The sequence below is a fragment of the Corylus avellana genome, chromosome ca2 (genome assembly GCF_901000735.1).
Source record: "Corylus avellana chromosome ca2, CavTom2PMs-1.0".
NCBI classification, from domain to species: domain Eukaryota; kingdom Viridiplantae; phylum Streptophyta; class Magnoliopsida; order Fagales; family Betulaceae; genus Corylus; species Corylus avellana.
This window is the reverse complement of record NC_081542.1, coordinates 24,905,711-24,930,366: the sequence shown is the minus strand read 5'-3', so window position 1 is coordinate 24,930,366 and position 24,656 is coordinate 24,905,711. Positions and strand designations below refer to the sequence as shown.

Below are 24,656 nucleotides of genomic sequence, written 5' to 3'. Positions count from 1 at the left end.
CTATTCTATATCGCTGCATTCCCAAAACTATTTCTTCGTCGACCATGTGCTTCATCATCAACTCTTTTAGGAATGTATTGAAGTTCAGTGGCAATGGCAGGGCAAGTGGATATTGAACCGACTTTTCCTAGTATGATGTTTATTGGTAGAAACAAACTTTTTATAATAATTTACAGACATTCTTATTTTTTTACATCTTTAAAATAAACATTCCTCGAAACCGAAACAAAATTGTTTACCAAACGAACCGTTAGTTCTAGAAAATTTATAGGTAAGTTATATGCTTCATGTGGACTCAAAGTGTATCCCACTAATAACCTTCCAACCATTTTTCCCTTACTTCATTGGGCCTCTAAAGATCGAAACTTGTCATAGGTAGTTACACTCAAAGGAAGTGTTCTCGTTCCAATAACAAGAAAGTGAGGAAATCCACATAAATATCCAAGCAAAATTAAATAATAAGCACAACCATAAGATTAATTATATAAAAATGCTTAGACCCAATATACATTATATTTTATTTTATTTTTTATAAGGAAAAATTATATAAAAAATGTAAGGCGCCTACACAAGTAGTATGCATAAGCACCAAAACTAGAAAAAGCACCAAAAAAAAAAAAAAAAACACACACAACAATTTTTGCATAGCCAACTATTTTTTGTCCCAATTGTTTTTGATGATCCAAACGTTTTTGCCATACTTGCTTCAAAATCCTATTAGTAGCACCGTGTGATATAATGTTTTTTCTTCTGGATTCGGGTCTTGTATCGGACCCTCATAAATTGAACCCTATCACATGAGAATGAAAATCTTTTACAAAATAATAACCGACAAGTTGTTAGCATTACCAAAATTATAAAGCAAATACTACCATAAATCACTCTCCAAATAATTCAAATTATGGGCAAAGCTTCATAGTACCGTAAATAGGTCTTCTTTATTTCTTTCCATGATTGCTTCTTCATCTTTGTGATCCACACTTTCATATCCACCCACAAATATAAAATTTCTCATCTACAAGAAGGAGAATTAGAATAAATAAAAAAGAAAAAAAAATGAGAATTTTTTTTCTTTCTTCCTATACCTGCTCCAGTATCCTTTTTCTTCGCTTCCTTTTTCTACCTATAAGTTTGCAATAACGCCCCTCTTCTAAAATTGCTTCCTTCTTGATGTAGTCATGCAAAAACCTCAGCAGCAACTATTGCCCAACAAATATCTAAGACAAAAAAAATATAATTACTTCTTAAAAAACAATAATACAATTAAAATGCTATATTTTATTGTTTGCAAAAATTCAATAAAAAATTATGTCCTTTAATTTTTTTTTTTTTTTTTCCTTTTATGTTTAGTCTAAATCAAATTCACGAATTAGATTGATACCTTTTTAAGCAAAATCTGCTAAACCTCGAAAAACAAAGAACAAGACCAAAAAAATATCTATTAAAATGTCTTGTATTCCACATAAAAATTAACAATAACATACTAACAGAAAATATTGTACGTAAAAGTGTTGCATCACTTACTAGTTGTGTTTTTACGACCAGGCAATTCGTAAAAATATTTGTTGACAATTTGAGTCATTATCAACATGATTCGTTTGCCATGGTCTTTGCCACAAGGAGTCTAAACTGGAATGTGTCCATCATCATACCATTTTCTGCCAAAATAAGTAGCATAGAAAATGTCACCTTCAATTCAAATTATGACTTATCCTAACATTTTAACAAAGATCTACAGTAATAGTGTCTATGCTGAAAACTTCGTATCTTGTGAGTTATTTCTCTCAAGAGTGGTACGAAGTACATCCCTAGGCCAATGTTGTTTTTGAATCGAAAACCATTGCTCAAAAGTCTATATGAAAAATAATTTTTAGTTGCATGCTAAAAAAACAATAAAACAAAACAAGTATAGGAAAAACTTATACGTAAATTACGTAAAAGTCGGTGTTAACTCATTACTCAAGATTTCTTGTAGCTCCTGATCTGAAAAATCAGTGAGCGTTACAGGAAAAAATGAAATGGATTTAAATAGTTTTGGAATTCGGGAAACACGAGATTGCGCAGTAGAAGAAGATGCTTTTTTTTTTTTTTTTGGTTCCGGAGCCTGAAGGTAGAAAAAGAAGATGAGACAGTGAGCATGCGAGAGTAGTACGTCGAAACTGGATTATGTTGACCAACCCAACAATACAGTGAAATAATATAGCAGTGAAAACGAGATTTTTTATAAAATCTAAAGAGTATTATAGTTCTAGGAAACCTATAAGAGTGATATATGTTTTCATAAATGTGGGCTGAGGGTGAAAATAACTTACTCCCACATGGCATCTCTTCGATCACTGGGCCTCTAAAGATCAAATCCTGTGACAGGATAACGCAAACAAACAAATTAAAAATAACAAATTAAATATGAGAACAAATAACTGTGCAGTAAGCCGCAAATTTAACTAAATTGACATAAAAGTAAATTATTAGAAAATATAAACTCACTTTTAACAACGCATTTACATCACAAAACAATTCATACGGTTCTAAGTAAAAAAAAAAAAAAAAAAAAGTTGACAAATAACCCTCACAAAAAAAGATACCTTAAGTACTCTCAATCCAACCAAAAACAATATTAAGATGTTCATACGAAAAAAAAAAAAAACAAAAAACAAAAAACCTTGTTATACAAGTGATGCTTGCAATATGTTTTCCTCGGAGACAGTGGAGGATTTTGAAGGAGTAGATCCTTCTGCATCCAACCTGCTAACCATGGAACTTCAGCTGATAAACATTTATCAGGCATTTTACTTGGATTTGCCATTTTCCCATCGGTGGGGATGTATTTTATACAAGATGACAATAACTTTAACCCACAGTCAAAGGAAAAATTACAAATAAACCAATAAGGTGTTGAAATGACTTTCGCATGGACCATTTGTCGGGATGCATAAACGACGTCTTGGGAGAGCAATATATATATATATTATATTTACCGAATAGTCCAAATCCTAGCCATTTTACTGTTCACATGTAGTCTTCTTCTTCCATGAAACATCTTTCTGAGGCTAAATTTCAACGTCTTTGGGAGAGCAATTATTTTCACAGTTTTTTTTTTACTGGATATATTTTTACCATTTGCAATGGTCCAACCCTAGCTATTTTCCACCTCATTTCCTTCTAACGCGCATAGTACATCATATCCCAACCACTCCCGACACGAGAATCTTCTGCCATTTCCATTCTCAATATAACGTGTCGTCTCCTTTTTTTTGTCCTTTTTTTTTTCCTTTTCTTTTTCATGAAACATCTCTTTTGAGTTTCTTGACTGGGCTTGGACGATTCTCACATGTGATGTGTGTGCAGGGAAATCGTTCACAACAGCGAGAGACAGTACAGCACACCTTCCATATGATTGTTGACTTGGTAGGACTTATTCACCTATAATTAAAAAAAAAAAAAAAAAACATTAATGGTAATAGAGCATTCCAAAATAGATCGTGAAAAATGACAATGCAATATAACTTTTTTCAATTTTTGTTACATGTCCAAAGTATGTTTATTTAAGGTTGTAAGAAATAAATTAACATTACAAGCCCACTAAATTTTGGGCCCAATAGCTAAAGATTGGTCCATGAAGATATTAACTAAATAACAAGGGCTATTAATTAATAAAAGAAGATATTAATTAGAAGAAGATATATACCAATTGAGACTAGAGTTAATCTTTTCGGCTTCCTAGAATCAGCCAAGCATCCACCAACTCTTAACGTGGCAAAGGCCACGTCATATTTAAAAAGAACAAAATAAAAAATAAAAAATAAAAAATTTCTTAGGTTAGAAAACTCTCTATTCCCCATTTCGTCGTTGCCTCCCTCCTATTCATCTCTGTTTTCCTCTCTTCCCTCACACAAATCCCTCCCCCTCTCTCTTTCTCCTCTTTCCTCTTCTCTCTCCCCTCACTGACGGCCGGCCTCTGAAGACCACGAAGGCGAACGACCCACATCTCCGATGACAAGCTACATCGGTCAAAATCCCCAAATTTCAGTGACGACGAGCCAACCATTTGAACTGATATAGGGTTTCGGTCACCAAAAAGCGGGAAGCTGGACTATATAGGGTTTCGGTCACCAAAAAGCAGGAAGTTGGACTATGGGGTTTTGAGGCATTAGAACTAAAGGTGATACCATCCCTAAAGGATTCACCTGCCACGCATAAATTTTAATTTTGAATCTAGAAACAAGTTGTGAGGCATTAGCAACTACCAGTCAACAAAAAGCCTACATGGAAAAACTGGAGATTGATCAATGACGATGAGAGGAGGACGAGCTCATCTTCGTCGAAGGGATTTTATGGTTGCTGGTTCTTCTTCGCCATCGCCGGAGTGGGAGAGAGAGAGAGAGTGAGCGAGGGAGGGAGAGGGGGAAATTTTAGGGATTTTGGTTTGGGGGAAAGACAGAAATGAAAGGAGGGGGGGGGGGGGATGACGAGGAAGAGAGAAAAGAAAAAAAATAATAAAATAAAAATTATGACCTAATTTTTTTATTTTTAAGTCACCACGTCAGCGTTGTTGGGATCAGCCACGTCAGTGTTGGTGGATGCTGGGTTGACTCTGGGGAGCCGGATAGCACGACTCTTGAGACTATATTGAAATAAAAGAGTCTTATTCCAGTCTACAGGGAAATAGGACCCCAATTCCAAGTCAAGCTCCCAAGAATCCCAATTCAATTCCAATAACAAGGTTCAAGTCTACTTCAACTCTCAAAGCCTATAAATAGGCCCCTGCACAGAGTACAAAATTACTCTCCCTATTATCTCAAAAATCACCTATTATCTCCGAAGAACTTGCAGTCTATCGTGAGAAAAACTGTTTGTGTTTCATGTATTGCTTTGTCAATGTTAAGCACCATCAACTAATTAAGCGTATTAGAACTTTAAAGTACATGGTTCAATAATCAAATAAATTTTATAATATTATTCCAAATATAATCTCAAAAGGTTTAAGAAAATTCACTCGTTAATGTTGGAATTGTCACATTGTTATTGTGAGATAAAAATATAATATCTAGTCATTACTCTTATAAAATATAATATCAATTGTCGATTTTTTAGCAATCTTGGCTAATGGGAGGGTATTAATCCTTACAAATGGTTACTTATCTTGTTCCTATGATATTGTGCTTGCATGAAATTGCATGTTGCATTTGGAAAGATCAAGAGTATGTTTGTTAAAATGTTTTAGAGAGTTTTTTGTTTTTGTTTTTGTTTTTATTTAAATAAGTGTTCTATGTTTGGTAAAGGCTAAAACTGTTTTTAAATATATATTTTTTAATTGTTTGTTAATATATTTGTCATTAGAAAATAAAACAAAGCATTAACACCTCAGCTTCTAAGTATGCGTGATAAGATTAAAAGTAACTTTTTGTGCAAGAATTAATTGACTATAAATTTTTTTTTTTTTTTTTGAGAATTAATTGACTATAAAATTTATTAACTCTCACACAGTTTCTCTAATATACCTATAATTTCTTTAATTTTGCCACTAATTAATCAACAACCTCCCAAGCCAGAAATTTTTTTGATGATAATATAGGGGTTATCCTTACTGGTCAACATTCCCAGTAGCTTCCTTGTCATTTTTCCTACATTTAAGAATCCAAACTACTTTTGCTTTTCTATGTTAAAATACACAATAATAACTTCCCTTAATCATTCTCTATATCATTAAAATATTTGTTTTTTTAATTATATTATATATATGAGAGGAGAGATGAGCGAGAATTGTGAGACATGAGAAGAGAGAAGAGAAAGAATTTTTTTTTTTTTTTTTCAATAATCATAAGAATTGCAATAGTGAAACCCCACTGTAACAATTCTAATGTTTAGGGTTCTTTTAAGGAGTCTGTTGTGAAATTTTTTTGTAATTTTTTGGACATATTCCCTAAACTTAGGGAACAGACTCTTTTAAATGCTCTAGAGTTTATTATATATGCTTTAGATTTGTTTTGGAAATTGGTATATGACCTAACATGTTTTTTAATACGATAAAAATATTTTGATAATTTAGCCAAATAAAATATAATTTTTTTTTTTTTAAAAAAAAAAACTTAAATTTATGATTCAATCCCTCCGAATTCAATAAATTTATTCTGATGACTTTAATTTGTCTATTTTGTGCATGCGGCGACTATGGGAGAAGATATGTCGGCCTTCTTCAACTGTCGTTGAATGGATCAGGGCACGACCATAGCAAGATACCTTCCGGAGCTGCGTCGTTTCAGGCTGTGTGGATTTCATCTGCGGTTATCCCGAGCTCTGTGATCATCAATTCTTTTTAGGGATGGCTTGGTTGCTTTGGACCACAATTTTTTTTCTTCTTTTTTTTTTTTTTTAGGTTTTTTCTTTTCTTTTCTTTTCTTTTTTAATTTTTATAAAGGGTATTTTTACTATCGGGAAACATTGACACCAATTTATGGTTTAAAAGTATTGTTAATGGTGGACCGGTGGTGTTTGAAAACTTTTTTAAGGGGTATTTAAATTTTTAGTTAAGAAAAAGCTTTTGATGTAATATAAAATTGAAAAAGGTTTTAAAGTATATTTGGTGAATATTTTGTAATAAAAAATATTTGTTATATATATATATTAACTAAAAGAACATTAATTAAGGAAGGCCTTGGTAGGAGATTAAGGATTGTGTTTGGTACTCTTGCTGAAAAAAAAAATATATATATTGAATTTGGAGAAGTTCACAGACTGCCACGACCGATCAAGCAGAATACTTCTTGCCAGCTCATCCTCCCCATTCACAGATTACAATTTATAGCCCTATAAAAGTATTAAGAGTCCGTTTGGGATTGTAGTTTTAATTAGAGCGATTTTGAAATCTTTACTTTTTAAAATCGCAAAGGTATTTGGTAAAATATAAATTTTATTATTATTATTATAATAATTATTATTATTTTTATCAAATCGTTGTTATGCAAAATTGTGATTTTAGTTTAAATTCACGCTTTTTAAATAAGCACCCACAACCTATTTATAGAAATTGTAAATGTTTTTAAATTGGATTGTCAAACACCTTACGTTTTAAAATATCATTTAAAAATGCAAATTATTTTTACAAAATCACAATCGCAAACGCACCCTAATTAAACCTACCACGTCACTGCAGCTCCACTAACCATGTGAATCAGAGATATTTGGAGTCAGAACCTAGGAGGTTATCAGTTTGGTTTTAAACCTGACACTTAGCACTAGAATCTATGTAACATGAGAGTAACTTATGAAACAGAAATTTTGATTGGATTGTGAATTTGAGAAACTGAAATGGAAATGTATGAAAAACTGTATAAGAAATTCTGTATTATTGACTAATGTTGGCCTAATTCAAGATGGCTAATCTCAATAACCTTGTTCAGGCAATTCTCTTCGTACCCCTAATTTGCACTTAGTCGGCCTTATATATGGCTTAACACACTAAAGCAAATCAATTACAAAAACAGACTCAACAAACTATGAATTAAACTGTAATTTTGGACAATAATTTCAAAACATTTTGGACAATAACTTCAAAAGCAATCAGGAAAAACTATTTGTTAATTAGTCACAAAAATCTCACGCTACCATTATGTTTGTAACACTAAGCGTAACCCAAGTATACATGAAACATACAAGAGAAATATCAAACCAAAAGAAGCAAAAGGATCTAAGAAAATAACAAAAGTTAGAAAAATGAAAGCAATTCAGGCCAACTGTCCATTGGTAAAGTGCATTCAAGAAGGATTTTCAGAACCCGTCTCCCAAACACACCATTATTCACTAATTTAAGCTGAGCAGTGTTGTTTATGTGGTATTTTAGGCAGAACAATGTTACTTATATAGTGTTTTGGGGTTAACAGATTGACTACTTAGTTACTATTGGTGTTTTGACAGACCAATTTGCTTATTTGGGTGTATCTATTGGATTTAAACTGCCGATTGAGTTGCTAATAATTTCTCTTTGACTTAGCTGAATACATGTTTGGATATGAGTTTTTGACAATGTTAAGGTAGAAAAGTCTTCAAAGATCTAAGTGGATAATGAAGGGAAACACATGTTGTCCATATGCTTGAGTAACTGGGAAAATTTCAATAGTCTGTCAGTGAGGTCTTAGAAGTATATAGAATGGTCTCATGCCTTTAGAGGAAAGGGTGCAAGTTTTTGACGTCAGAATTTTTACTAGCAAAACCATCTTTTTCCAACTGAAGGAATTTTGTTGCCGTGTTTTGTGCTAATTGGTCTAGATTTTACAAAATGATGTACTGTTTTGGACATTAATTATTTCTGACTTCAGTGGATTTCAAATGCTTGCAGCCATTTATTAATTAACTCAAAGCCTCTAAAGGATTCAAGGAAAGAACCAATGCGGCCCCAAAAACGACTAAAAAATCCCGCTAGACAAGAGAAGGCTTAAGTAGAAGAAGAAAAAAGTACAAGAAAACCATGGCTTAAAAGGAAATTAACATGGAAGCACATCTACTGTTGGGGTCTTGACACACAGGCAGTACCATAGAATTACATCTAGTTCGGAATATTGACAGAAAAACAACTATGGGATGGTAAAACGAAGGTATACAAAAGTGGTTTTTTTTTTTTTTTAAATTATTATTATTTATTTTTATTTTATTTTGAAGTCATCATATATTTGGAATTTCGCTTAGACAAGATGCTGCAAATGAATAGAGACTCTTCTAGCCACTAGTTACACTCAAAGGATGTGTTCTCGTTCCAATAACACAAGAAAGTGAGGAAGCCCATATCAATATCCATGCAAAATTAGATAACAAGCACAACCATAAGAAGGGTTGAATTAACCTCTATTAGTTATATAAAAAGGCTTAGACCCAATATACATTATATTTTATTTTATTTTTGATAAAGAAAAATTATATAGGAAGTGTAAGGCGCCTACACAAGTAGTATGCATAAGCACCAAAACTAGAAAGAGCACAAAACAAAAACAAAAAAAACCCAAAAATTTTTGGGTAGCCGCCATCTGACCATTGTTTGACCCAATTGTTTTTGATAATCCAAAAGTTTTTACCAACTTCACTTCCAAATCTATTAGTAGCATCGGGTGACACGATTTTTTTTTTTGGATTCAGTTCTTTTGTCAGTCCTTCATAAATTGAACCCTATCGCATGAGAATGAAATTCTGTTACAGGATAATAACTGAAAAATTGTTAGCATTACCAAAATTAAAAAGCATGTACTACTTTAAATGCCTTCCAAATAATTCAAATTCTGGGCAAAGCTTCATAGTACCGTAAGTAGGTAGTTCTTTATTTCTTTCTATGATTGCTTCTTCATCTTTGTGATCCACTCTTTCATATTCACTCCCCAATATCAAATTTCTCATCTACAAGAAGAAAATATTAGAAAAAAAAAAAAAGAAGAAAAAATTAAGAGAATTTTTTTCTTTCTTCTTAGACCTGCTCTAGTGTCCTTTTTCTTCACATCCTTTTTCTACTTACAAGTTTGCAATAACTTGCCACTTCTAAAATTCCTTTCTTCTTGATGTAATCATGCGCAGTGTCAACACAATATGTATACACCCTTGAGTATTTAAGGGTGCAATAGCCTACTAAGTATCATGCCGAAAATATTTGTTTAGGTAATTCGCCATCAAGTGTTAATGCTGCTGCGAAAACCTCGGCAAAAACCTCAAGAGCAACTATTGCCCAACAACAATCTAAGACCAAAAAACATAATAATAATAATAATTCTTAAAAAACAATAATACAATTAAAATGCTATATTTTAATGTTTGCCAAATTCTAATAAAAAGTTGACAAATAATCCTCACAAGAACAAGATATCTTACTCTCAATCCAACCAAAAACAATATTAAGATGTTCATAAGAAAATGAAAAAAAAGAAAAGAAAAAGTGATGGGCAATATTCTCTTACCCTCCAAGTTGTTTTAGTAGCCTATATATTTGTGCCTACAGAACAGCTTGTGATTCCTCCAACTTATCATATTTCTCTAGTGATTTAGATAGTTTCTTTTTAGTTTCTAGTTGCTTAGCCCATCATTATTCATCATGGTTGTGAAGCTGGGCACTATTGAGGAACTTGACTGGATAGGTATGGCACCACAACCCTTTCTTCTAACATGTCCCGAGAGAAGTCCCCCTAGCACCTTTAATACATTGTATTCTTAGCTGGTATTTATGCTGTCGGAATTTGCATTTTTTTTTTCTTTCCTTTTACGTAGGTGTAATTGAATGGCGAAAGATTTTAGGTGAATGGTTAAGCCATTGTGCATACTCTTAACTCAAAAACTCTAAAAAGTTGATTCTATTAAAATTATTCATACATGGGTTCAGATAATCAAATGTTGTAAATTTTTCGCTCTTTATTTACAGCAATGTTGACCAACCCAACAATACAATATAAATAAGCAGTAAAAATGAGAGTATTATAGTTCTAGGAAATCTATAAGCATGATATATGTTTCATAAATGTGGATGGAGGGTGAAAATAACGTACTCGCACAGGGCATCTCTCCATTGGGCCTCTAGAGATCGAATCCTGTGACAGGATAACGCAAACAAACAAAATAAAAATAACAAATAAAATATGGGAACAAATAACCGCGTAAGCCTCAAATTTCATTAGAACTAAATTGACATCAAACTAAATTATTAGAAAATATATTCACTTTTAAACAACACATTTAGATCACAAAACGATTCATACGGTACTAAGTAAAAACACAAAAAAAGTTGACAAATAATCCTCACAAGAACAAGATATATTACTCTCAATCCAACCAAAAACAATATTAAGATGTTCATAAAAAAATAAAAAATAAAAATAAATAAACCTTGTAATACAAGTGATGCTTGCAATCTGTTTTCCTTGGAGACAGTGGAGGATTTTGAAGGAGTAGATCCTTCTGCATCCAACCTGCAAACCATGGAACTTTAGCTGGTAAACATATATCAGGCATTTTACCTGGATTTGCCTGTTAAATATATTGAATAATATATTAGAAGCGGAAGAAAGAGAGAGAGAAGAGAGAGAGCGGAAGCATATAATGGACTACATTGTATTGAGTCTGATTATATAATAATGAATACAGAAGCCTCTATTTATAGAGAGGCAAGTAACCTAATAGACTAAGGAAAGGTAAACCTAGTAAACTAAGGAAAGGTAAACCTAGTAGACTAATAATACTTAAGGAAGTAAATAACAAGTAAATAACTCTAACATAATATTCTTAACATCCCCCCTCAAACTCAATGCGTAAACTTGAGTTTGGATAAACGAAAAGGGAAAGAAAAAGGAATTTGCCGAAAAAGCTGCTTGTGCCGAAACAGTTGCCGGAGTAATGCCATAAAAGTTGTTAGAGACCGATGGATTCTGCCTGAATTGAGCTATGCATTTAAGCTGGAGCTTGTTTCACTTGGTGATAATTTGACTTGAAAACCATATACTAGTAATGAAGAAGCTTGCCTGGTCGGCTGAGAAAAGCAGGGCTTGTTTGGCCCGTAACCCTTGGACTGTCTCGCCTGATCGGCTGAGCTAAAGTCTGACCAAAAAATTCTAGCTAGTAGACCGTCTCGCCTGGTCGGCTGAGATAAGCAGGGCCGGTTGAAGAGGCTAATCATGCCTAAAACCCTTGGACCGTCTCGCCTTGTCGGCTGAACTAAAGTCTGACTAGTAGACCGTCTCGCCTGGTCGGCTGAGATAAGCAGGGCCGGTTGAAGAGGCTAATCATGCCTGAAACCCTTGGACCGTCTCACCTTGTCGGCTGAACTAAAGTCTGACCCATCTAACTAGTAGACCGTCTCGCCTAGTTGGCTGAGCTAAGTAGAGAGGGCCGGTTGAAGAAGCTAATCATGCTTGAAACCCTTGGACCGTTGAAGGGTCTGACCCAAAAAAAAATTCTCTCTAGTAATGAATCAATGGCCTAGGAAAGGCTGCAGTGACCGGTGATGGCGGTATTTGACGAGGCATAAGTGGGCCGGTTGAAATGGGTTTCTTTGGCCCGAAAACCCATGGACCTGAGGAAAGATTGGTCTGACCTGAGAATGCCTACCGCAAGAAGAATTAACCGGATTGAACTGCGCCAAAGAAAAGGCTATGAAATCGAATTGAACAAGCATGAACCAACTTGAACCGCATAAAACAAACGCCTAAATTTGAAGAAGAATCTTGTTTTCTGTCATATAGATATGCCAAAAGCAAAAATAGACCACAAATTTGAAATCAGGACGAAAAATTGAGTAGGAAACACCTGGTCAACTTTTTTTTTTTTTTTTTTTTTTTTTTTCAGTGGTCAAAGTCAACAAGGAAAAGTCAACCCTGTCAAGGTGATGACGTGGCAGATCTGTCGATGTGCTGACGTGGCAATTAGCTGACGTGCCATATGTGTTGACACGGTAGGGGCTGATGACGTGGCAGAGAAAAGCTAGGGCTAACGTGGATCTCTGAAAGGATGACACGTGGCTGCAAATAGAAGAAATTCACTTGCGCGTGTTTCACTGGCGGCGGAGCTGTGGCGCGTGAATCCCACGCGCAGAAGCTTCTACAGGCGCGTGGAGGTGCGTCCAACGTGGTATGGCGGCGTTCTTGGTGGCGATGTGACCGTCGATGACGGATCTATGGAGCGGTGGGGAAACCAGGCTGATCCACCTCACCTGGCGGCGCGTGGAGGCACTGCAGCGGCGCGTGGACTGAGAGCTGCACCTTATGGCAGCGCGTGTCGGTGCGTCAGAGTGTCTTTGGCAGATATCTCGACATATCTGGACTCATCTGGTCTTGATCTGGCGATTGACGGTACCGTTGATGTGATCGGAGCGTTGTAGAGGTCCGCAGTGGAACGGCAGTGGTGGAGCAACCGGAACTTGAGGCGGCGCGTGGAGGCGCGACTCATAACCTTTGGCAGCGTTCTAGATTGAATTGAGACTATCGGCGGAAGATCTATGGAACGGCACCACAACTTGGCTGATCCACCGGACGTGGTGGCACGTGAACAAATCGAAAGCACCTTTGGGCGGCGATGAGGCTGTGTGTGGCAACTATAGACTGAGCGGCTCCGGATTTATTGGTTGGCACAATTTTGAGACTATAGGCAGCAGAAAATTTAGCTGCGCGTGATGTAGGGCGACGAGACTGAAATTCTTCAAAAGAAAAACACCAGAAAAGACGTTTATTGAAGGCCACAGAAAAGTGGCTCTGATACCATGTTAAATATATTGAATAATATATTAGAAGCGGAAGAAAGAGAGAGAGAAGAGAGAGAGCGGAAGCATATAATGGACTACATTGTATTGAGTCTGATTATATAATAATGAATACAGAAGCCTCTATTTATTGAGAGTCAAGTAACCTAATAGATTAAGGAAAGGTAAACCTAGTAAACTAAGGAAATGTAAACCTAGTAGACTAAGGAAAGGTAAACCTAGTAGACTAATAATACTTAAGGAAGTAAATAACAAGTAAATAACTCTAACATAATATTCTTAACAGCCATTTCCTCATCGGTGGGGATGTGATTTATACAAGATGACAATAACTTTAACCCACAGTCAAAGGAAAAATACCGATAAGGTGTTGAAATGACTTTCGCATGTACCATTTGTCGGGGTGCATAAACGACAACGTCTTGGGAGAGGAATATATGTATATTTTTTTTACTGAATAGTCCAAATCCTAGCCATTCCAATGTTAGCATGTAGTCTTCTTCTTCCATGAAACATCTTTCTAAGGTTACATTTTAACGTCTTGGGGGAGCAATTATTTTCACAGTTTTTTTTTACTGGGTGTATTTTTACCGTTTGCACTTTCCAACGGTCCAACCCTAGCTATTTTCCACCTCATTTCCTTCTAACACGCGTAGTACATCATATCCCAACCACTCCCGACACGCGACACGAGAATCTTCTCATTTCCATTCTCAATATAACGTGTCGTCTCCTTTTTTTTTTTTTCCTCTTCTTTCATGAAACATCTCTTTTGAGTTTGTTGACCGGGCTTGGACGATTTTCACATGTGATGTGTGTGCATGGGAAATCGTGAGTTTGTTGACTGGACTTGGACGATTCTCACATGTGATGTGTGTGCGCAGGGAAATCGTTCACAAGATCGGGGGGACGTACAGCCAAAATAGATCGTGAAAAATGAAAATGCAAGAATCGTTACGTGGATGTAAGAAATAAATTTTACATTACAAGTCCACTAAATTTTAGGCTTAATAGTTAAAGATAAACAATGAAAACATTAATCAAATAATAAGAGCTAATAATTAATAAAAAAATATATTAATTAAATAAGAAAGGTTTATTTAATTAATTAGAAGAAGATATATACCAATTGAGACTAGAGTTAATCTTTTTGGCTTCCCAGAATCAGCCAAGCGTCCACCAACTCTTAACGTGGCAAAGGCCACATCATATTTAAAATAAATAAATAAATAAATTCTTAGTTAGAAAACTCTCTCTTCCAATTTCGTCGCTGCCCCTCCCTGTTCATCTCTGTTTTCCTCTCTTCCCTCACACAAATCTCTCCCCCTCTCTCTTTTTCCTCTTTCCTCTTCCCTCTCCCCTCATTGACGGCTAGCCTTCGGAGACCACGAAGGCGAGCCACCCACATCTCCAGCGACGAGCTACATCGGTCAAAATTCCCAAATTTCACTGACGACGAGCCAACCATATGAATTGATATAGGGTTTCGGTCACCAAAAAGCAAGAAGTTGGACTATAGGGTTTTTAGGCGTTAGCACCAAAGGTGATACTATCCTTAAAGGGTTCACCTTCCACCCCTAAATTTTAGGTTAGAATAAAAAAATGAGTTGTAAGGCATTAGCAACTACTGGTCAACAAAAAGCCTACCTGAAAAAATTGGAGATTGGTCAACGACGATGGAAGGGGGACAAGCTCATCTTCGTTGAAGGGATTTATGGTTGCTGATTCTTCTTCGCCATCACTAGAGAGAGAGAGAGAGAGAGAGTGAGCGAGGGAGGGAGAGCGGTGGTTCTGGTTTTAGAGAACGAGGGAGGGAGAGGGGGAAATTTTAGGGATTTTGGTTTGGGGTAAAGACAGAAATGAAAAGGGGAGGTGACGATGAAGGGGAAGAGAGAGAAAAAAAAATTTCTAGCCTAAATCTTTGTTTTTTTAAGTCTCCACGTCAACGTTGGTAGGGTTAGCCACTTCACCGTTGGTGGATGCTGGGCTGACTCTGGGGAGCTGGATAACACGAATCTTGTGACTATATTGGAATAAAAGAGTCATATTCCAGTCTACAGGGAAATAGGAGCCCAATTCCAAGTCAAGCTCCCAAGAATCCCAATTCAACTCCAATAATAAGGTCCAAGTCTACTTCAACTCTCAAAGCCTATAAATAGGCCACAACACAAACTACAAAATTACTGTCCCTATTATCTCAAAAATCACCTATTATCTCCGAAGAACTTGCAATCTATCGTGAGAAAAACTGTTTGTGTTTCATGTATTGCTTTGTCAATGTTAAGCACCATCAACTAATTAAGCGTATTAGAACTTTAAAGTACATGGTTCAATAATCAAATAAATTTTATAATATTATTCAAAATATAATCTCAAAAGGTTTAAGAAAATTCACTCGTTAATGTTGGAATTGTCACATTGTTATTGTGAAATAAAAATATAATATCTAGTTATTACTCTTATAAAATATAATATCAATCGTCGATTTTTTAGCAATCTTGGCTAATGGGAGGGTATTAATCCTTACAAATGGTTACTTATCTTGTTCCTATGATATTGTGCTTACATGAAATTGCATGTTGCATTTGGAAAGATCAAGAGTATGTTTGTTAATATGTTTTAGAGAGTTTTTTGTTTTTATTTAAATAAGTATTAATCTATGTTTGGTAAAGGCAAAAACTGTTTTTAAATATATATATTTTTTAAATTATTTGTTATTAGAAAATAAAACAAAGCATTAACACCTCAGCTTCTAAGTATCCGCGATAAGATTAAAAGTAACTTTTTGTGCAAGAATTAATTGACTATAAAATTTATTAACTCTTGCACAGTTTCTCCAATAGACCTATTATTTCTTTAATTTTGCCACTAATTAATCAACAACCTCCTAAGCCAGAATTTTTTTTATTATAATATAGGGGTTATCCTTACGTACTGGTCTTATTAAGAGTTCATTATATGTGCTTTAGATTTGTTTTGGAAATTGGTATATGACCTAGCATGTTTTTCAATTGGATAAAAATATTTTGATAATTTAGCCAAATAATATATATATTAACTTAAATTTATGATTGAATACCTCCGAGTTCAATAAATTTATTCTGATGACTCCTATGCGGTTATCCCGAACTCGGTGATCATCAATTTTTTTTAGGGATGGCTCGGTTGCCTTGGACCACAATTTTTTTTTTTTTTTTTTAAGGTTTTTTCTTTTCTTTTGTTTCTTTTAGTTTTTAATTTTTTTTAAATTTTTTTTTTTGTTATTGGGAAATATTGACACCAACTGATTACAGCTGGTATTGGTGGACCGGTGGTGTTTGAAAACTTTTTTAAGGGGTATTTAAATTTTTAGTTAAGAAAAAGCTTTTGATGTAATATAAAATTGAAAAAGGTTTTAAAGTATTTTTGGTGAATATTTTGTAATAAAAAATATTTGTTAGTGTTTTTAACTAAAAGAACATTAATTAAGGAAGGCGTTGGCAGGAGGTTAAGGATAGTGTTTGGTATTCTTGCTGGCAAAAAAAAAATTGAATTTGGAGAAGCTCACAGACTGCCGCAACCTATCAAGCAGAATACTTTTTGCCAGCTCATCCTCCCCATTCGCAGATTACAATTTATAACCCTATAAAAGTATTAAGAGTTCGTTTGGAATAGAGGTTTTAATAAGTGTAATTTTAAAATTTTTATTTTTTAAAATCGTAAAGGTGTTTGGTAAAACATATTATAAAATATTTTTTTATCAAATATTTGATATGCGAAATTGTGATTTTGGTTTAAATTCACGCTTTTCAAATAAGCACTCCTAGTCTGTTTATAAAAACCGTAAATTATTTTCCTATTTTAGATTAAGTAACTTTTAAATCAGATTACTAAACACCTTACATTTTAAAATACAAATTATTCTTACGAAATCGCAATCTCAAACACACTCTAACTAAACCTTCCGCAACTCCACTAACCATGTGAGTCAGGGACATTTGGAGTTAGAACCTAGGAGGTTGTCGGTTTGGTTTTAAACCTGACACTTAGCACTAAAATCTGTGTAACATGAGAGTTACTTATGAAACAGAAGTTTAGAGGAACAAGATCCTCTCCAATTCATTATGGATCAGAGAATATTCAGTTCATGGTTATGATTTTTTCTCAAAAATCTTATGGTCACAAATGAGTCATATATCCCACTAATAAAAATAATAATAAAATATTATTTTAAATTAAAAAAAAATAAAAAGAGGTGTTTGGCCATCCCCATTTTGGGTAAGGGGGTGTCCGGCCACTAATGGCCCGACCCGGTGGCCAAACCACCTATGGCCCTATGGGGTGTGATACCATCTTTAAGGTGGCGAACCACTGAGCGGGGCTGCGGCCGCCCCGGCACATTGGGGTGGCTCAAAACACCCCACCCGGCTCGAGTGGCCACCAAATGACCAACCACTCCTTTCTTTTTTCTTATTTTTTTATTAATTTGTTTTTTATTTTTTATTTTTTATTTAAAATAATATTTTATTATTATTTTTATTAGTGGGATATGTGTCTCATTTGTAGCCATAGGATTTCTGAAAAGAAGTCTTAGCCATAAACTGGATATTCTCAAATCCATAATGGAGAATATAATATCTACCCGTTACTCTTAGCCATACATTATTTATTATTATTATGAGATAAAAATATAATATCTACCCGTTACTCTTATAAAATATAATATCAATCCAGCACGTAGTCAACATTGTCGAATTTGTAGAAATCTTGGCCAATGGGAGGTTATTAATCCTTGAACATGGTTTAATAATGCTGTGCTTACATTAAATCGCATGTTGCATTTGGAAAGATCAAGAGTATGCTTGTTAATATGTTTTAGAGAGTTTTTTTTTTATTTTTTTATTAAGTGTTCTATGTTAGGTAAAGGCAAAAACTGTTTTCAAATTTTATTTTATTTTTTTGTATTTTGAGTTGTTTATTAATATATTTGTCATTAGAAAATAAAACAAAACATTAACAAAAAGGATTTTAAAAAACGATTATTGAAATATAATATAAGAATAGCTTTGTGCTCTCACTCTAGTAAGACAGTCTAATTTTAAGCCAGCAAATTGACATAATTAGCCTTCAACTTAGGTGAATCCGTTGCAAAGAGAAGCATTGATCCACAAACAGGCCTCTTCCGTCTTATGAAAAATGTCCGGGGAAAACTTCGAAAGCATTAGGATAATGCTAGATATCCCAAGAGATTCTTTCCAAAATGCTTCCCAAATGATATGGCAAGCATTTTTTTCCTTAAAAAATTCTCATTCTCTCTCCTTTGTTTCAAACTCCTTCCAAAAATAGTGGTTTCCACATCATTTGGAAAGGATTTTGGGACACCTAGCAGCCCTCAAAGCGTTAATCACGCTTTGAAGGTCACAGAACGTGCCGAGTCCGCGACTGTTGAGCCATCAATTTTGCAAAGAAACATAGAAGAAAACACAAACTAGCACATAACCAAAACAGCTTCTGGAAAGCCAATGGAGTGAGAGCACACAGATCGATGACATGGCAAAAGATTTTTAGGACTTGTTTGGGAAGACCACTCTTCCTAATTTTTCTCAACATTTTTTATTTTTTTTCATTTAGTTAATTTGACACCGCTAACCCTCAACTCAACTCAAAATTTTTCATGAACTCAAAAAAAAAAAAAAAAAAAATCAAAAATTTTCAACTTTATTCAAAAAATTTCAACTAAATTAATAAAAAAAATTAAATAAAAATTTAAAAAAACAATAATTTTTTTTTAAAAAAATACTTAGGGGTGCTGGCCGGACCACCCCCAAGATTCTCAGGGTAGCCGATCCACTCCCTATAGGGTGGATCGACCTGTTAGGTGTGACTTGCCACCCATCACACGTGGGCCCCACTAGTTCTCTACTCCTTTTGGGTTTAGGAGACATTTGTCCAAGTTTGTTTTAGAGTCCTTCTCCTATGTGTAATTAGACTCCTTGTTTGACTTATAGTAGAAATCCTAGACCAACATGTAAAAGGAGAGTTAAGCTTCTATATAAGGAACAAAGCCCAAGGTGAATTTGTGTGTGCAAAAAACGTGAAGCACCAAAGGGAGGAGAAAAAGAGAGAATTTGAGAGGAGGTACAAGGGCAGCAAGGGTGTTTTCTTCTTGGTGGTTTTTAGGGGAGCCAAAAACAAGTGATTAGAAGAAAAATGGTATTGCAGAGTGAGAGAAGAAAATAGAGATCAGCCGCCATCCATTCCAGCAAAAGAAGAGTTTGTACATCTGTCTTTTGTATTCTATTTTGGGAATAATCTCTCTTGTGTGATAGTGAGATTTGGGTGTATTGGGGCTTTGGGATCTGAGTGATTTTCTCTCTACTATTTTTGTACTCCATATTTTGACAGTGAATTTTCTCCGGGTCGTCTCTGCCAGTGGATGTAGGCTTGTTAATCCGAACCACTTAAATCTTTGTGTCGTGTGTGATTGCTTATCTTTGTTATTCCGCATTCTTCTTATTTTTCACATCTCACGGGTCTTGGAAAATAGGATTAATTTCCTAACAACTGGTATCAGAGCTGTTGGTTCGAGTGGGAGCGATGGCAGGTGAAGAAGGAAAGATGGGAATCGAGAAATTCGACGGCAAAGATTTTGGGTATTGGAAGGTACAGATTGAAGATATTCTTTATGGGAAAGATCTTCATCAACCTCTTTTGGAAGAACAACCCGACGACATGTATGATAGCGAGTGGGCTGTCCTTGATCGTAAAGCCCTAGCAGTTATCAGGTTATCTCTATCAAAATCAGTTGCACACAACTTTGTAAAGGAGAAGACCACAGCAGGTCTAATGAAGGCTTTGTCAAGCATGTATAAGAAGCCTTCGGCTAACAACAAGGTGCATCTGATGAAGAAATTGTTTAACCTAAAGATGGCGGAAGGAGCTTCGGTGGCACATCATCTCAATGAGTTCAACACCATTACAAATCAATTATCCTCGGTGGAAATTAATTTTGATGATAAGGTTCGTGCGTTGATCGTCTTGGCATCTTTGCCCAATAGTTGGGAAGCAGTGAGGATGGCTGTGAGTAACTCAGTTGGAAAGAGTAAACTGAGCTATAAAGACGTCAATGATTTTATTCTCAGTGAAGAGGTTCGCAAAAAAGATGCAGGTGAAGCCTCTTGTTCTGGTGCTGCTTTAAACCTCGAGACTCGGGGCAGAGGACAAGATAGAAACTCTGGTCAAGGCAGATCAAATTTCAGAAAAGGGAGAAGCAAATCTAGATTCAAACAACAACCTGAGTGTTGGAACTGTGGCAAGATTGGCCACTACAAGAAGAATTGCAAGGAACTGCGGAAAGAGACTGGGAATGATTATGCAAACGTAGTGACAGAAGAAGTATATGATGCCCTACTTCTATCTGTTGACAGTCCTCTTGATTCTTGGGTCTTAGACTCAGGAGTATCTTTTCATACGACAGCGATCCGTGAAATTCTCGAGAACTATGTTGGTGGAGATTTCGGGAAGGTGTATTTGGTTGACGGAACGACGCTGGATGTTGTGAGCCTAGGAGATGTTCGCATTAGAGTTCACCATGACTCGGTATGGAAGCTGCAGAAGGTCAGGCATGTTCCGAAACTGAAGAAGAATCTAATTTCAGTGGGACAGCTTGATGAGGAAGGGCATTCAATTCATTTCCACGGTGGAAGGTAGAAGGTCAGCAAGGGAGCTAGGATTTTGGCTCGTGGTCATAAGACGGGTACGCTCTATATGACGATAAACAACAAGGACACAGATGCTGTTGTAGATACGACTGCTGACTCAAAACTATGGCACCTAAGGCTTGGGCACCTGAGCGAGAAAGAGATGAAGGTACTTATGTCAAAAGGGAAACTACCGAGGTTAAAGTCACTTGAGTCTGATTTGTGTGAAGGCTGCATCCTAGGGAAGCAAAAGAAGGTGAGTTTCGTGGAAGTTGGCAAAGCACCTAAGCTTGGAAAGCTAGAGCTGGTACACACGGATTTGTGGGGTCCCGCACCAGTGGCATCTCTTGGAGGCTTGCAGTATTACATCACATTTATTGATGACTCAAGCAGGAAGGTATGGGTTTATTTCTTGAAAAGTAAATATGATGTATTTGAGACTTTTAAGAAATGGAAGGCCATGGTTAAGACTGAAATGGGCTTGAAGCTCAAGCGTTTGATATCAGACAATGGAGGAGAATACGAAAAAAGGGGTTTAAACAGTTTTGCGCAGTGAATGGGATTAGAATGGAGAAAACTATCCCGGGAATGCCGCATCAGAATGGTGTGGCAAAGTGCATGAATAGAACTCTCAATGAGCGTGCTCGGAGTATAATGTTGCATGCTGGGTGATCAAAGACTTTCTGGGCAGATGCAGTTAGCACTGCTGCATACCTGATAAATAGGGGGTCCTCTGTTCTCCTGAGCCATAAACTACCAGAGGAAGTCTGGAGTGGAAAAGAGGTAAATCTTTCACATCTGAAAGTTTTTTGTTGTGCTTCGTATGTCCATGATGAGTCTAATGCTCAGAGTAAACTAGATGCTAAATCTAGAAAGTGTTTCTTCATTGGATATGGGGATGAGGCCTTCGGTTATCGATTTTGGGATGATCAAAATCGGAAGATCATTAGAAGTCGGAATGTGATTTTTAATAAGTGTGCTATGTACAAGGATGGGTCAAGTGCAGAACCTGAAGTTACAGAGCAGGAACCGAAGAAGTCCGGGTTTGTTAACTTAGATGAGCTTTCTGAAAGTACAGTGTAAAAAGATAAACAATTCATGGAGGTGGAGCTTGATAAACAGTGTTCATTCACGGATGAATGTGAAGACAGAGAATCTTCAAGAGACTTATAGCACCGGGAAAAGTCTTATTCTTTAACAAGAAGTAAAGAGAAACGTGATCGAAAAGGAACAAAGAGGTATGGCTTTGAGGATACGGTTTCTTTTGCTCTAGCAGCTAGTAGTGGAGATCCATCGTCTGTTCAGGATGGTATGCCGAAAGTGGTGGAGTCACTACGGAGTGATAAAGCTTGGGAATCGGCAGAATTACCCAAGGGAAAAAAGGCTAAAGGGTGCAAATGGATCTACAAGAAGAAAGAGTCATCAGAGAAAGTTGTATGGTCAATGAGACAGATAGGGAGGCATGGTGTTATGTCTAAATCAGGTCCTATGCTCAAGTTCAAGAGGCATTTGGACTTGAGGGACACTTGTAGAGTGTGATTGCCCTTGGGGGCTGAGGCGGAGACATCTGAAGGAGACACGTTTTGGTAGACTTGATGGGATTCAAGTCAAGGTGGAGATTGTTAGGTGTGACTTGCCACCCATCACACGTGGGCCCCACTAGTTCTCTGCTCCTTTTGGGTTTAGGAGACTTTTGTCCAAGTTTGTTATGGAGTCCTTCTCCTATGTGTAATTGGACTCATTGTTTGACTTATAGTAGAAGTCCTAGACCAACATGTAAAATGAGAGTTAAGCTTTTATATAAGGAACAAAGCACAAGGTGAATTTGTGTGTGCCAAAAACCTAAAGCACCAAAGGGAGGAGAAAAAGAGAGAATTTGAGAGGAGGTACAAGGGCAGTAAGGGTGTTTTCTTCTTGGTGGTTTTTAGGGGAGCCAAAAACAAGTGATTAGAAGAAAAATGGTATTGCATAGTGAGAGAAGAAAATTGAGATCAGCCGCCATCCGTTCCAGCAAAAGAAGAGTTTGTACATCTGTCTTTTGTATTCTATTTTGGGAATAATCTCTCTTGTGTGATAGTGAGATTTGGGTGTATTGGGACTTTGGGATCTGAGTGATTTTCTCTCTACTATTTTTGTACTCCATATTTTGATAGTGAATTTTCTCCGGGTCGTCTTCGCCAGTGGATGTAGGCTTGTTAAGCCGAACCACTTAAATCTTTGTGTCGTGTGTGATTGCTTATCTTTGTTATTCCGCATTCTTCTTATTTTTCGTATCTCACGGGTCTTGGGAAATAGAATTAATTTCCTAACACAACCACCCTCAAAACGACTAGGTTTCAAGGGTGGTTGATCCACCCTCGGCTGGGTTTCGGGGGTGGATGAGCCACACCCGAAACCAGTGGGGGCTGGCGCGTCCTCCCTGACTAGATTTCGTGGGTGGCCGATCCACCCTCGAAATCAGTTGGGGGTGGGCGCGCCACCCCCCGACTGGGTTTCGGGGGTGGTTCAAAACCACCCCATTTTAAAATATATATATATATATATATATATATATTTAAAATTTTTAATTTGATTTATTATTATTATTATATGTTATATTCTTCAAACAATTTAAACATAATCTCAACTCTTTTTTCTCTTAGATATTTGCAATTTTGATTTTAGTTGAGTAAAATAGAAAAGAATCGCACACCCAAACGAGCCCATATCCCGCCTAAACGGTCTTATTTCTCTTTCTACCAAGAGCCTTTATAAATAGTCTTAACAGATTCAGTTATATTTCACGGAGTGTTACCTTCAATAAATAACTCTTTTTTTTTTTTTTTTGGCATCACTTCTAGGAGGAGGGAGATTCAAACTAGTGACGTTACAGGTGTTGTTGGTGGGGCTGGGCTATGGTGGTGAGTCACTTAGTGGCAGGACACGTGTGAAGAGGAAGGGGAAGACTCTAGAAGATTGCTCTGCACAGCTGGCATCCCTTATCATTTAAATGCTTTATTTCATTTACCTTGTCGTTTTACTTTGTATTTACGTTTTGTGTTCACGTTGCTGCGTTTTGTACTATTCTCTCATGCTGTCGTTTGTCAGCTTGTGTGAATAGGTGGAATTCTGTTAGACAGGATTCTAACAAAATGCTGGATATAAGGGCTAGGCCAGAGGGGTAGAAGAGCATATTTTGGGAATATTTGTATTACTTGAGTCTATGGAGAGTAGCTCTCTCGAAGCAACTTATCTTTAATGTTATTGCACTGTGTTTTTCTTCATTAGCATCTTTAACCTTCCTTCATTTTACCATAATATCCCCTGTAAATCTGCACTATCCATAAACGCTCATTACAAGTGACCTCCGCTTCATCAAGTGTGGTCCCAACCGATTGAACTAAGTCTTAGGGACGAAATAACCCTTTTCTTTGATTGTGGGTTAAAGTTATAGTCATCTTGTATAAAGCACATCCCCACTGTTGGGGAAATGGCAAAATCCTTCAAAATCCTACTGTCTCCAAGTAAAACAGATTGCAAGTATGACTTGTATTACAAGGATTTTTTATTTATTTATATTTATTTTATTTATTTTTTACTTAGAACCGCATGAATCATTTTGTGGTCTAAATGTGTTGTTTAAAAGTCACTTTATATTTTCTAATAATTTGCTTTGTTGTCAATTTAGTTCCAATGAGATTTGAGTCTTACGCAGTTATTTGTCTCCATATTTAATTTATTATTTTTATTTTGTTTGTTTTTGTTATCTTGTGATAGGATTC

The 24,656-nt window shown here is 35.9% G+C and overlaps 1 long non-coding RNA gene across 3 annotated transcripts; it reads right to left on the bottom strand.

Annotated features, from left to right (window-relative positions):
• Positions 1-617: 617 nt before the first annotated feature.
• Positions 618-2,783, bottom strand: LOC132172570 (uncharacterized). Of its 3 annotated transcripts, XR_009439158.1 has the most exons (7): positions 2,663-2,783; positions 2,313-2,358; positions 1,525-1,658; positions 1,382-1,399; positions 1,086-1,217; positions 923-1,015; positions 618-790 (listed from the first exon to the last, which is right to left on the bottom strand). It is a non-coding gene; the product is annotated as an uncharacterized LOC132172570 (long non-coding RNA). The 3 variants fall into 3 exon arrangements; XR_009439157.1 differs by having other exon boundaries at positions 923-1,217; positions 1,382-1,405; XR_009439156.1 differs by having other exon boundaries at positions 923-1,217.
• Positions 2,784-24,656: the final 21,873 nt, after the last annotated feature.